The following is a 13,671-nucleotide window of genomic DNA, read 5'->3' on the forward strand; positions in this document are numbered from 1 at the left end:
TACTTTCCAACATGCTGAGCTTGCCAAAGGATAAAATGAAAAAGAAAAGGTGAAGATCACCATGACTCTTCCATAAGGTAGAAGATAATAATAAAAGATAGGCCCTTCGCAGAGGGAAGCAGAGGTTGCCATGCGCTTTTATGGTTGGATATATAAAATCTCAATGCGAAAGAACGTCACTTTATATCGCCCCTTGTGATATGAACCTTTATTATGCAGTCCATCGCTTTTATTACTTCCATATCACAAGATCGTATAAAGCTTATTTCTCCCACACCAATCAATAATACATATTTAGAGCAATTTTTATTGCTTTGCACCGATGACAACTTACTTGAAGGATCTTACTCAATCCATAGGTAGATATGGTTGACTCTTATGGCAAAACTGGTTTAAGGGTATTTGGAAGCACAAGTAGTATTTCTACTTGGTGCTGAGAATTTGGCTAGCATGAGGGGGAAAGGCAAGCTCAACAAGTTAGAGGATCCATGACAACATACTTTATCTCAGATATAAGAAAGACATAACTCATTACGTTGTCTTCCTTGTCCAACATCAACTCTTTAGCATGTCATATTTTAATTAGTGCTCCCAATCATAAAAGATGTCAATGATAATATATCTATATGTGAAAACCTCTCTTTCCTTACTACTTCCTATTAATTGCAACAATGACCAAAGCTATGTCTGCCAACTCCCAACAACTTTTAATCAGCATACTCTTTCTATGTGAAGTCATTACTCTCAATAAGATCAATATGAACTCTTTGTTTCTTTTTATTCTTTTTCTCTTTTCTTTATTCACCCAAGATCATGGCGAAATAGTCAAGCCCTTGACTCAACACTAATCTTTATTATATATAGCTCACGGACTAGATTACATAGAGAGATCATAAAGCAAAACTCAAAACTAGATCATGCCATAAACTTTATTCTACTAGATCAAGATAATACTAATAGGATCGAACTAAGAAAAACGGTAAAGATAGGAGTTGTGATTGTGATACGATACTGGGGCACCTCCCCCAAGCTTGGCAGTTGCCAAGGGGAGTGCCCATACCCATGTGATTATATCTCCTTGGTTGGTGAAGAAGGTGGAGGTGTTGTTGATGATGCGGGCTTGTCATCCATCTTCCAAGGCATAGGTTCACCGTCATAGAAGGATGATCGAGTCTCCGGAATCCTCGAACCTGCAGCCAAACTCATTCTTTTGAATCTATATTCATACTCACAGTTTTGGTTTTGCAGGTCATAGATTTGGGCTTGGAGGTGCTCGATCTTCTCATATAGCTTGAAGATGGCCTCCTCGGTGTTCTTGGTATCCGTCTTGTAGTTGTTAGTGAACTCTGCGAGCATCGTGTGGCTAGCGTTGATTCCACGCTCCACCATCCCCTGGCACTTGAAAATTTGTTGCTCCATTGCTTCGAGCCTCGTCTCCACGCTTCCAGTTCCCTTTGGTCCCTCAACAGCGCGGATGTGCAACAACCCATCACGCATCTCAATGGTTTGAGGGTGTCACAGCACCTCCGTGAAGTAAGGGTTGATGACCTTCTCGAAGAACTTGTCCTTGGAAGCACTTGGGGACGTCATGATAATCTAGATCTGTCAGAAAAACAGCTCGAAACAAAGACAGGAGATTTTTGCGTGATACAGGAGTCAAAACCCCCGGGAGATTATATAATGAATTTTTACCGACCAAAATACGTATCGTGCAAGAATACGTATCATGAGGTAGGGGGCGTGCCCACCACCCTCGTGGGGCCCTCGTGTCCTTCCCGGACTGCTACTTATTTTTCTATTTTTCTAAATATTCCAAAATGGAGAAATATTGCCTTAAAAATTGTTTTGGAGTCGGTTTACTTACCGTACCACATACCTATTCCTTTTCGGAGTCTGAAACGTTCCGGAAAGTGTCTCTTATGTATTCCTCCGGGGTTACGGTTTCAATAATATTGGTTTCAACATTTATGGGATTACCTGAGATATAATGTTTAATTCTTTGACCGTTTACCACCTTCGGATTTGTGCCCTCGAAGTTGTTGATCTTTATGGCACCGGAACGATAGACCTCTTCGATAACATAGGGGCCTTCCCATTTAGAGAGAAGTTTGCCTGCAAAAAATCTTAAACGAGAGTTGTATAGCAATACATAATCACCTACATTAAACTCACGCTTTTGTATCCTTTTGTCATGCCATCTTTTAACTTTTTCTTTAAACAACTTGGCATTTTCATAAGCTTGGGTTCTCCATTCATCAAGTGAGCTGATATCAAATAACCTCTTCTCACCGGCAAGTTTAAAATCATAGTTGAGCTCTTTAATAGCCCAATATGCCTTATGTTCTAGTTTGAGAGGTAAGTGACATGCTTTTCCATAAACCATTTTATACGGAGACATACCCATAGGATTTTTGTATGCAGTTCTATAAGCCCATAATGCATCATCAAGTTTCTTGGACCAATTCTTTCTAGACCTATTAACAGTCTTTTGCAAAATTAATTTGAGCTCTCTATTACTCAACTCTACTTGACCACTAGACTGTGGGTGATAAGGAGATGCAATTCTATGATTAACATCATATTTAGCAAGCATTTTACGGCACCATGAATAAAGTGTGAACCACCATCAGTCATTAAATATCTAGGGACTCCAAACCTCGGGAAAATAACTTCCTTAAGCATTTTAATAGAAGTGTTATGATCAGCACTACTAGTTGGAATAGCTTCTACCCACTTAGTAACGTAATCAACAGCAACTAGAATATATGTGTATCCATTAGAGGCAGGAAAAGGTCCCATGTAATCAAAGCCCCAAACATCAAACGGTTCAATAAACAAGAGAATAATTCATAGGCATTTCTTGACGTCTACTTATATTACCAATTCTTTGACATTCATCACAAGACAAGACAAACTTACGGGCATCCTTGAAGAGAGTAGGCCAATAAAAACCAGATTGCAATACCTTATGTGCAGTTCTATCTCCAGCGTGGTGTCCTCCATAAGACTCGGAATGACACTTGCGTAGGATCTGTTCCTGTTCATGCTCAGGTACACAACGTCTAATAACACCGTCTACTCCTTCTTTCTAAAGGTGTGGGTCATCCCAAAAGTAATGTCTCAAATCATAGAAGAACTTTTTCTTTTGTTGGTATGTGAAGCTAGGTGGTATAAACTTAGCAACAATATAATTAGCATAATCAACATACCATGGAGTACTACGAGAAGTACTTATAACATTTAATTGTTCATCAGGAAAGCTATCATTAATAGGTAGTGGGTCATCAAGAATATTTTCTAACCTAGACAAGTTGTCTGCAACGGGGTTCTCAGCTCCCTTTCTATCAACAATATGCAAATCAAATTCTTGTAGCAAGAGAACCCATCTAATAAGTCTAGGTTTAGCATCTTTCTTTTCCATAAGATATTTAATAGCAGCATGATCAGTTTGAATAGTTACTTTAGAATCAACAATATAAGATCCGAACTTATCACAAGCAAATACAACTGCTAAAAGCTCTTTTTCAGTGGTAACATAATTTCTTTGAGCCTTGTCTAGAGTCTTACTAGCATAATGAATAACATTTAATTTCTTATCAACTCTTTGCCCTAGAACAGCACCTACAACATAATCACTAGCATAACACATAATTTCAAAGGGTAGGTTCCAATCAGGTGGCTGAACAATAGGAGCAGTGACTAATGCTTTCTTAAGTATTTCAAATGCTTCTACACAATCATCATCAAAGACAAATGGTATATCTTTTTGCAATAAATTAGTCAGAGGCTGAGAAATTTTTGAGAAGTCCTTAATGAACCTCCTGTAAAATCCGGCGTGACCAAGGAAACTTCTTATACCTTTGATGTCCTTGGGACATGGCATTTTTTCAATAGCATCAACCTTGGCTTTATCAACTTCAATACCTCTTTCAGAAACTTTGTGCCCCAAGACAATACCTTCATTAACCATAAAGTGGCACTTTTCCCAATTCAAGACAAGATTAGTTTCTTCACATCTCTGCAAAACTCGATCAATATTGCTCAAGCAATCATCAAAAGAGGAACCATAGACAGAAAAGTCATCCATGAAAACCTCACAAATCTTTTCACAAAAGTCAGAGAATATAGCCATCATGCATCTTTGAAAGGTAGCAGGTGCATTACATAAACCAAAAGGCATACGTCTATAAGCAAAAGTACCAAAAGGGCATGTAAAAGTAGTCTTTGATTGATCTCTAGCCGACATAGGTATTTGAGAGAAACCAGAATAACCATCTAGAAAGCAATAGTGTGTATGTTTGCATAATCTTTCTAGCATTTGATCAATAAAAGGTAAGGAGTAATGATCTTTCTTAGTAGCTTTATTTAATTTGCGGAAATCAATTACCATCCTATAACCTGTGATAATTCTTTGTGGAATCAATTCATCTTTATCATTAGGAACAACAGTAATACCTCCCTTCTTAGGGACACAATGGACAGGACTTACCCACTCACTATCAGCAACGGGATAGATTATATCTGCCTCCAGAAGCTTTAACATCTCTTTTCTTACCACTTCTTTCATCTTAGGATTCAGACGTCGTTGAGGATCACGAACTGGTTTGGCATCTGCTTCCAAATTTATTTTATGTTGACATAGAGTGGGACTAATGCCCTTAAGATCATCAAGAGTATATCCAATAGCAGCACGATGCTTCTTCAGAGTTTTCAATAGTCTTTCTTCTTCATGCTCTGAAAGGTTAGCACTAATAATAACATGATATATCTTATTTTCATCAAGATAAGCATATTTAAGATTATCAGGCAAAGGTTTAAGCTCAAACACGGGATCACCCTTGGGTGGAGGAGGATCCCCTAAGATTTCAACAGGTAAGTTGTGATGCAGAATAGGTTCATGTTTAAAGAATACTTCATCTATTTCCCTTCTTTCATTCATGAACATATCATTTTCATGGTCTAGCAAACAGTGTTCTAAAGGATCACTAGGAGGTATGGCAATAGAAGCAAGACCAATAATTTCATCCTTACTAGATAATTCTTCCTTACGATGTTGTTTACTAAATTTAGAGAAATTAAACTCATGAACCATATCATCCAAGCCAACAGTAACAACATTCTTTGTGCAATCTATGGTAGCATTGACAGTATTTAAGAAGGGTCTACCAAATATAATGGGACAAAAGCTATCTTGCGGAGAAGTAAGAACAAGAAAATCAGCAGGATATTTAGTTTTCCCACACAAGACTTCAACTTCTCTAACAATTCCCATCGCTGAAATAGTATCTCTATTGGTAAGTTTAATTGTGACATCAATATCTTCTAACTCAGCAGGTGCAATTTCATGCTTGATTTCTTTATACAAGTCATAAGGTATAACACTAGCACTAGCACCCATATCACATAAGCCATGATAACAATGATCTCCTATTTTAACAGAAATAACAGGCACGCCTACCACAACTCTATGTTTATCTTTATCACAAGGCTTAGCAATTCTAGCAGTTTCACCATCGAACTGAATAACATGCCCATCTATATTACCAGACAAGAGAACTTTAACAATAGCAATATTAGGTTCTACTTTAACTTGCTCAGGAGGTGTATAAGTTCTAATATTGCTTTTATGAACAACAGTTGAAGCTTTAGCATGATCCTTTATTCTAACAGGGAAAGGTGGTTCTCAATATAAGAAGTAGGAACAATAGGATCATTATAAGTGACAGTCTTTTCTTCAACTTTAACAGGTGCAACTACTTTTACTTCTATGGGAGGATGATATTTAAACCACTTCTCCTTAGGGAGATCAACATAAGTAGCAAAAGATTCATAGAAAGAAGCTACTATCTCAGAGTCAAGTCCATATTTAGTGCTAAACTTACGGAAAATATCGGTATCCATAAAAGATTTAACACAATCAAACTTGGGTGTCATACCTGACTCCTTACGTTCGTCGAGGTCCCAATCTTCAGAGTTGTGTTTAATTCTATCCAATAAATTCCATCTGAATTCAATAGTCTTCATCATAAAAGAGCCAGCACAAGAAGTATCGAGCATGGTGCGATTGTTATCAGAAAGTCGAGCATAAAAACTTTGCATAATTATTTCTCTCGGGAGCTCATGATTGGGGCGTGAATATAACATTGATTTCAGCCCCCCCCCCCCCAAGTTTGAGCGATGCTTTCTCCTTCGCGAGGCCAGAAATTATATATATAATTGCGATCACGATGAACAAGATGCATAGGGTAATACTTTCGATGAAATTCCAGCTTCAACCTTTTATAGTCCCATGATCTCATATCATCACATAGCCTATACCATATCAATGCGTCTCCCTTCAAAGATAAAGGGAAGACCTTCTTCTTAGCAACATCATCGGGTATACCTGCAAGCTTAAATAATCCACAAACTTCATCCACATATATTAAGTGCTCATCAGGATGCTTTGTTCCATCTCCTGTAAAAGGATTAGCTAGCAATTTTTCTATCATACCCGAAGGATACTCATAAGGAATTTCATTTTCAATAGGTTCAGTAGGTTGAGGAGCAACTCTTTGCTCTACGGGACGGGGTGAAGATACCCCGAACAAGCCCCTCAGAGAATTACTTTCCATAGTAACAAGTGACAGTAAATTTCAGCACACTATATAAATTTTTCCTTACCAAATTCCACCTACCAAAGGCGCTACACTCCCTGGCAACGGCGCCAGAAAAGAGTCTTGATGACCCACAAGTATAGGGGATCTATCGTAGTCCTTTCAATAAGTAAGAGTGTCGAACCCAATGCGGAGCAGAAGGAAATGATAAGCAGTTTTCAGCAAGGTATTCTCTGCAAGTACTGAAATAAGTGGTAACAGATAGTTTTGTGATAGGATAATTGTAACGAGCAACAAGTAACAAAAGTAAATAAAGTGCAGCAAGGTGGCCCAATCCTTTTGTAGCAAAGGACAAGCCGGAACAAACTCTTATAATAGGACAAGCGCTCCCGAGGACACATGGGAATATCGTCAAGCTAGTTTTCAACACGTTCATATGATTCACGTTCGATACTTTGATAATTTGATATGTGGGTGGACCGGTGCTTGGGTGCTGTTCTAACTTGAACAAGCATCCCACTTATGATTAACCTCTATTGCAAGCATCCGCAACTACAACAAAAGTATTAAGGTAAACCTAACCATAGCATGAAACATGTGGATCCAAATCAGCCCCTTACGAAGCAACACATAAACTAGGGTTTAAGATTCTGTCACTCTAGCAACCCATCATCTACTTATTACTTCCCAATGCCTTCCTCTAGGCCCAAATAATGGTGAAGTGTTATGTAGTCGGTGTTCACATAACACCACTAGAGGCTAGACAACATACATCTTATCAAAATATCAAACGAATACCAAATTCACATGACTACTCATAGCAAGACTTCTCCCTTGTCCTCGGGAACGAACGTAATTACTCACAAAGCATATTCATGTTCATAATCAGAGGGGTAATAATATGCATATAGGATCTGAACATATGATCTTTCACCAAATAAACCAACTAGCATCAACTACAAGGAGTAATCAACACTACTAGCAACGTACTAGCACCAATCCCGGACTTTGAGACAAGAATTGGATACAAGAGATGAACTAGGGTTTGGAGATGAGATGGTGCTGGCGAAGATGTTGATGGAGATTGCCCTCTCCCGATGAGAGGAGCGTTAGTGATGATTTCCCCCTCCCGGAGGGAAGTATCCCCGGCAGAACAGCTCTGCCGGAGCTCTAGATTAGATCCGCCAAGGTTCCGCCTTGTGGCGGCGGAGTCTCGTCCCGAAAAGTTCCTTTTTCTTTTTTTCTCATCGAAAGACTTCATATAGGAGAAGATGGGTGTCGGAGAGCCACCAGGGGGCCCATGAGGTAGGGGGCGCGCCCCTACCCTCGTGAGCAGGGTGTGGGCCCCCTGGCCTTCATCTTTGACGAGGATTTTTCTTTATTTATTTTAAGACGTTCCGTGGAGTTTCAGGACTTATGGAGTTGCGCAGAATAGGTCTCTAATATTTGCTTTTTTTCCAGCCCAGAATTTCAGCTGCCGGCATTCTCCCTCCTTATGTAAACCTTGTAAAATAAGAGAGAATAGCCATAAGTATTGTGATATAAAGTGAAATAACAGTCCATAATGCAATAAATATCGATATAAAAGCATGATGCAAAATGGACGTATTAGGTACGGGCACGTCGGCAGAGAAATCGACGTTGGTCGGTTCTTTGGGGAATTTGGTCATTTTGCCCTTGAACATCAGGGAGAGCATCGCCCACATCGGCTTATTCTCAAAGAAGACACATTGGATGGCTCAGATGGGATCGGTATCCCCAGTGTACTTCCACATCGGGTGCGCTCGGGCTTGCAGTGGTTGGATTCCTTAGTTAAGGGCCATGTGTATCCCGTGTACAAAGTCAGATCCTTGTCGTCCAGCCCGGTCACATTTTGGCTCAACCTCTGGATCAACTTGGACTTCGCCGTGTTGTTCTTCGGACTCTTTGAGTGACGTCTCGTTGAGGGAGCCCTGTTAAACGGTGTAATGATGCTGGCCCAAGGAGGGTTCTCTAGTTATACATCCGAAATGTAGAACCACTCCTCCTACCACTTCTTGTTCGTGTTGACGAAATCATCAGGCAGGTACTGGGAGTCATGTTGATGATATTTTAAAACACAAAATTTCAAGAACTTGTGAATTTGAAAAAAAATCACAAGTTTGAAAAGGTTTCATAGAGTTCGCATAGAGCGATATATATCATTGAGACCTCCAATGCTGCTTATAGCACTCGTTAAGATTAATGGCGCTCACATGCGCGCTTGATGGGTCGCAGCCTACGAGACCATTTAACGAGTGATACTTTAGACATTCACCATTGACCACTCATGATAGTTGACCTTTGACCATTGACTTTTGGAAAAGTTCATGAATTGGTTTATTTTAAGTTCACTAATTTGAAAAGGTCAAGGATTTTGATTAAAAAAATCATGAATTCAAAAAAAAACAAGATTTAAAAAAAAAATCACAAATTTGATTCTTCCCCCCTGGATTTCTATATCTATATCACTATATAGTATACATTTTTCTGAACTTGGTAGTGCCACTGCAACATCCCACCAAATTCCCACTGGATAGATCCAAGACGTTTATTTGCAAGTTAGGATTGCTATCCACCACTCATCACAATGCTACTCAACAAATCAGACAATTGAAAATGATAGGATTCACCACCATGCCTTCCCACGTGCGAACTTCTCTGTTGAAGCCGTTGAACCCTTATGGACAGGTACGTCACGTCAACAATAAAGTTCCACTATCTACGATTAGTACGTGTGAATTGGGCTTTTGAGGGCATGTACAATGGTGACACATAGATACAGATGCCTATGACAAAAAGTAGCTTGAGGCATCTATATTAATTTTTGCTTCCCAAAGCAAGCTACTACTAGTGGGCCTTATAAAAAATAAATAAAAAGTAGACTTTCACTACATATGCATCTCTACTCTCCACTTCAACCTTTTTAGTTTTATGCACTATAGAACATTTTTTCTCCTCAATCACCCGCCTCCTGGAGAGGATCCCGCGTCTCCATCCAAACCTACTTTTTCTAACATCCGAGCCTACATGGTCTATGGGGCATCACGCTGGGGCTATGCATTGGCCATGTCCTAAGCTGGGAGACCAACATGGTCATGCACCTCCTAAGATCTTGTGTGAATGGAGACATTATGGCCTACAGAACAACCAATGTACATTTTTTTCGAGAAAACTTCCGATCAATTCATCAACTGTTAAGGTAGTACAAAGAACACTAGAAGTAAAATTTATATCCAGGTTCGTAGACCACCTAGCGACGACTACAAGCACTAGAGCAAGCCAAAGGAGCGCCGCCGTCATCGCCCCTCCCTCGTCGGAGTCGGGCAAACATTGTTGTAGTAGACAGTCGGGAAGTCGTCGTGCTAAGGCCCCATAGGATCAACGCACCAGAACAACAACCGCCGCCGATGAAGAGAAGCGCATATCAGAAGGATCCAACTTGCAGACACACAGACGTAGATGAACGAAGACCGGATCCAGTCGAATCCACCGAAGACAAACGCCGACCGGATCCCACAAGATCCGTTGGAGACAAACCTCCACACACCTTCTGACAACGCTTGAAACATCACCGGGATCGGGACTAGGCAGGGGGGGCCTTATTCCATCTCCAAGAAGCCGCCACGGCCTGTCTTCTTGAGCATGGCGCAAACCCTAACAAAACTCAAAAAAGCACAGGAAAATGGAGCCCTCCCGACAACAAGGGCCGGGATCCACTGTGCCTTCATGGTCCAAGGACCATAGGAGACGAGGCAGACTGTCGGCGGCGCCGGCGAGAGGCAAGGAAAGCCTAGATGAGAGTTCCTAGGAGGGCAGGACCGGTACAACCAATGTACATGGTGACATTATCTACAATGATAGCTTTGTAAATAAACTACTCCTACGATAGCTCCCTCAAAGAAAAATAACTAATACAGTTGTTGTAGAGACATGACATTTTGTTGTTGTCAAGCTGAAAACGTGACTATTTAATCATATTGATTTGTTTTCATGCGAATATTAGCATACATAGATTACAAAAATGTGAGATTGATAAAATGATATCAAACTACCATGGATTTGACAGTTTGCCTATGGACCAAATTATCCATCAATCGAATCATTGGACGTGTAATAATTTTTCAAAAAAAGAAAAATGTGTTCATTCCCCCTACATCACAAAAGGAATATAGACTTACACTTACCCACACGTGATTACAAATATGAGTGAATGATAAAATACTATTTTAATACAATATTAAATAAATTTGATTGTTCGTCTCATACCGAACAAAAGAAAATGTTCATTCCGTGGAAGTTCTCATTTTTGCGTTCATGTCAGTTTCTTATTTACTTAAGAACTATAACGTGCATAGCATGTGCAATTTACTAGTGAAATATAGTCCATGAATTTGAAAAACTATTCGTGCATTAAAAAAACTGTAGTTCAATTTGAAAAATGTTCTTGAATTAAAAAAATGCTCATCAAATCGAAAAAGTTCATGAAATAAAAAAAATGTTCGTGGATTGAAAAAAATCATGATTTCAGTAAGTTTGTAGATTAAAAATTGCTTGTGAATTGAAAAAAATTGCTCATGAATTTAAAATATTTGCGATTTGCAAAATGTTAATAAAAAATCATGAAAGAAAAAATTCGTGTGGATTTGAAAAAGTTCATGAATTCAAAAATTTACGTTCATGATGGTTGCAGATTAAAAAATGCACGGATTTAAAAATGTTCATGAATTTTAGTAATATTATAGAATTGGAAAAAATGTTAACCAATTCAAATAATGTTCACGGATTTGGAAATTGTTCATGGATTTTGAAACATGGTTGGGATTTTGAAAATTCTTCACAAAATTTTCAAAATGTTCATAAATTCAAATTTTAGAAATTTGTGAATGTAAGAAGAAAAGGTAAGAGGGAAGGAGGAAATGAAAAGACAAAGAAAGAGAAAAAGGAGAGAACAGCCAAAAAAGGATAAAAAAACAAGAACACCGGGAAAATAAACACATAGAAGGAAAAAAAACACCTAGTAGCTTCCCAAAACCAGATGGAACCATTCGAAACTAGTTGACAGAAGCTTCCCTAAACGAGATGGAATCATTCCAAACCAGGAAAATAAACACAAAGGAGAAAACACCGAGAAGGTTCCCCAAACGAGATGGAATCACTCCAAAACAGCAATGGTTCCGCTTAGTGGACTGACTCACTTGACGTATGTAGGCAATCATCACGATTAGGGTCACATCATTGAGACCTCCTATGCAGCGCTGAGGGCATCTCCAGCCGCGCCTCCGGGAAGGTCTTCCCAGGCGATTTTTTTGCACCGGCGCCAAAAAAACGGCCCAGTCGCGTCCCCAGGAGCCCGATTTTCGCCGGCCCGGGCCGAAAACAGCGCCGGCGGACCCAGGCCGAACCCGGCGCGCTGGGGGCGCCCGGGGGCGCCGGTGCGAACTGTTTTGGCGCGAAACAGCCGTGGGCCCGCCGCGTCAGCGACATGGCGCCTCGTCTTCCCCCAACGGCCTCTGTTCCCGCGGGGAATCAATGCCAAGGCTGCTGCCGGTCAGCCTTGCCATTGATTCCTCACGGGCGGCGCGTCATGGGACGGCGCGCCAACGCCTCCCCTCCCTCGCACGCGTATACACGGGTGCAGCGCAGCTATATAGCCGGTGGCCTGCACTCGCATGTGCCCACACCAGCCCCGCCCCTCGCCGCCGCCCAGCTCCTCCCTCTCCCTACCTCTCCCGAGCGCCGCCGCCCAGCCCCTTTCTCTATCTCACTACCTCTCCCGCGCCCGTCGCCATGGCGGAACGCTACCCCGGAGACGAGGCGGCGGCCAACGGCTTCGGCCGCCGTTCGCTCCGCGAACAGGAGTCCTGGCTCCTGTTCCAGGCGAACATCCCGGTGCCGCCGAACATGCGCGCCGGGCCGACGGGGTGGAGGCTCAGAGCCGAGGGAGTGCCCATTCCCCAGTTGCCCGACGCCGTGGCGAAGCCGACGCACTTCGCCGAGGAAGTCGAGGTCGTGCACGCCTCCCTCACCGACGCCCAACTCTCCCTCCCCCAGTACGCCGCCGACAACCACGCGGCTTGGGCGACGTATTTCGAGCGCCGCCAGCAGCAGCGCTTGGCGTCCATCAACGGCGCGCCGGTGGTTGGCGGCCGGCAGAACAGCGAGGGGCGCCACCTGTGGTGGGGCGTCCCCGGCCGCACACTCGAGAGCGTGCTGACGTACCTCGAGGACGGCAACGACCCGCCGTTGGCGTACCCAGCGAGGGCGGTCGCCCCGGCGCAGCACCGACGCGCCGGGCCATGGGCGCCAAGGAGGTTCGGGTCCTCCTCCTCTTCTTCCTCCTCCCGATATTCATCGCACTCCTCCGGCACTCCGGCCCTGCTCGGCGTCAAGGCCGAGCCCGCGGTGGAGACACCGCTAGGCCGGCGCACTCGCAGCGCCGACATCGTCATCAACGAGGGCGGCCGGTGCGCCTCCTCGTCGGCTCCTCCTCCGCGCTTCGTCAAGCCAAAGACGGAGCCGGCCGCGCCGGTGACGACGGAGCTCGACGACGACGACGTGGCCCTGGAATGGGCGCGCAGGGACTCCATAGCGATGGAGAAGGAGCGCCTGAAGAAGGCGAAGGAGCGCCAACGCGCCGCCCTGCTTCGCTTCGCGGAACGTCGACGCGGCCGCGACGAAGGCGGAGTCGTCGTCATCTGCGACAGCGACGACGACGACGACGATGCGCCGCCACCAGTCCGCCATGGCGACGCCGGGCAGGGGTCCAACAGGGGCGCCCGCGTCAAGGAGGAGAAGGCCGTCGACGACGGCGACAACGGCGACTTCAGCCAGTTTTTCCTTTAGATTAGTTTATATATATGTGCTATGTAATGAAAATCCGCGAACTTCGCCGAAATGTGCCGAAATTTATTGTGTTTGGCCGAAATTTATCGTGTTTGGCCGAATTTTATCGTGTTTAAGCCGAACTTCGCCGAACTTCTTTTATTTTAAAACGTGCCTGGGGCGGCCCTGGGGCCGGCGGCTGGGGACCAACTCGTCCCCAGACCCAATTTTT

Source organism: Triticum dicoccoides, chromosome 2A (genome assembly GCF_002162155.2).
Source record: "Triticum dicoccoides isolate Atlit2015 ecotype Zavitan chromosome 2A, WEW_v2.0, whole genome shotgun sequence".
Lineage (NCBI taxonomy): Eukaryota > Viridiplantae > Streptophyta > Magnoliopsida > Poales > Poaceae > Triticum > Triticum dicoccoides.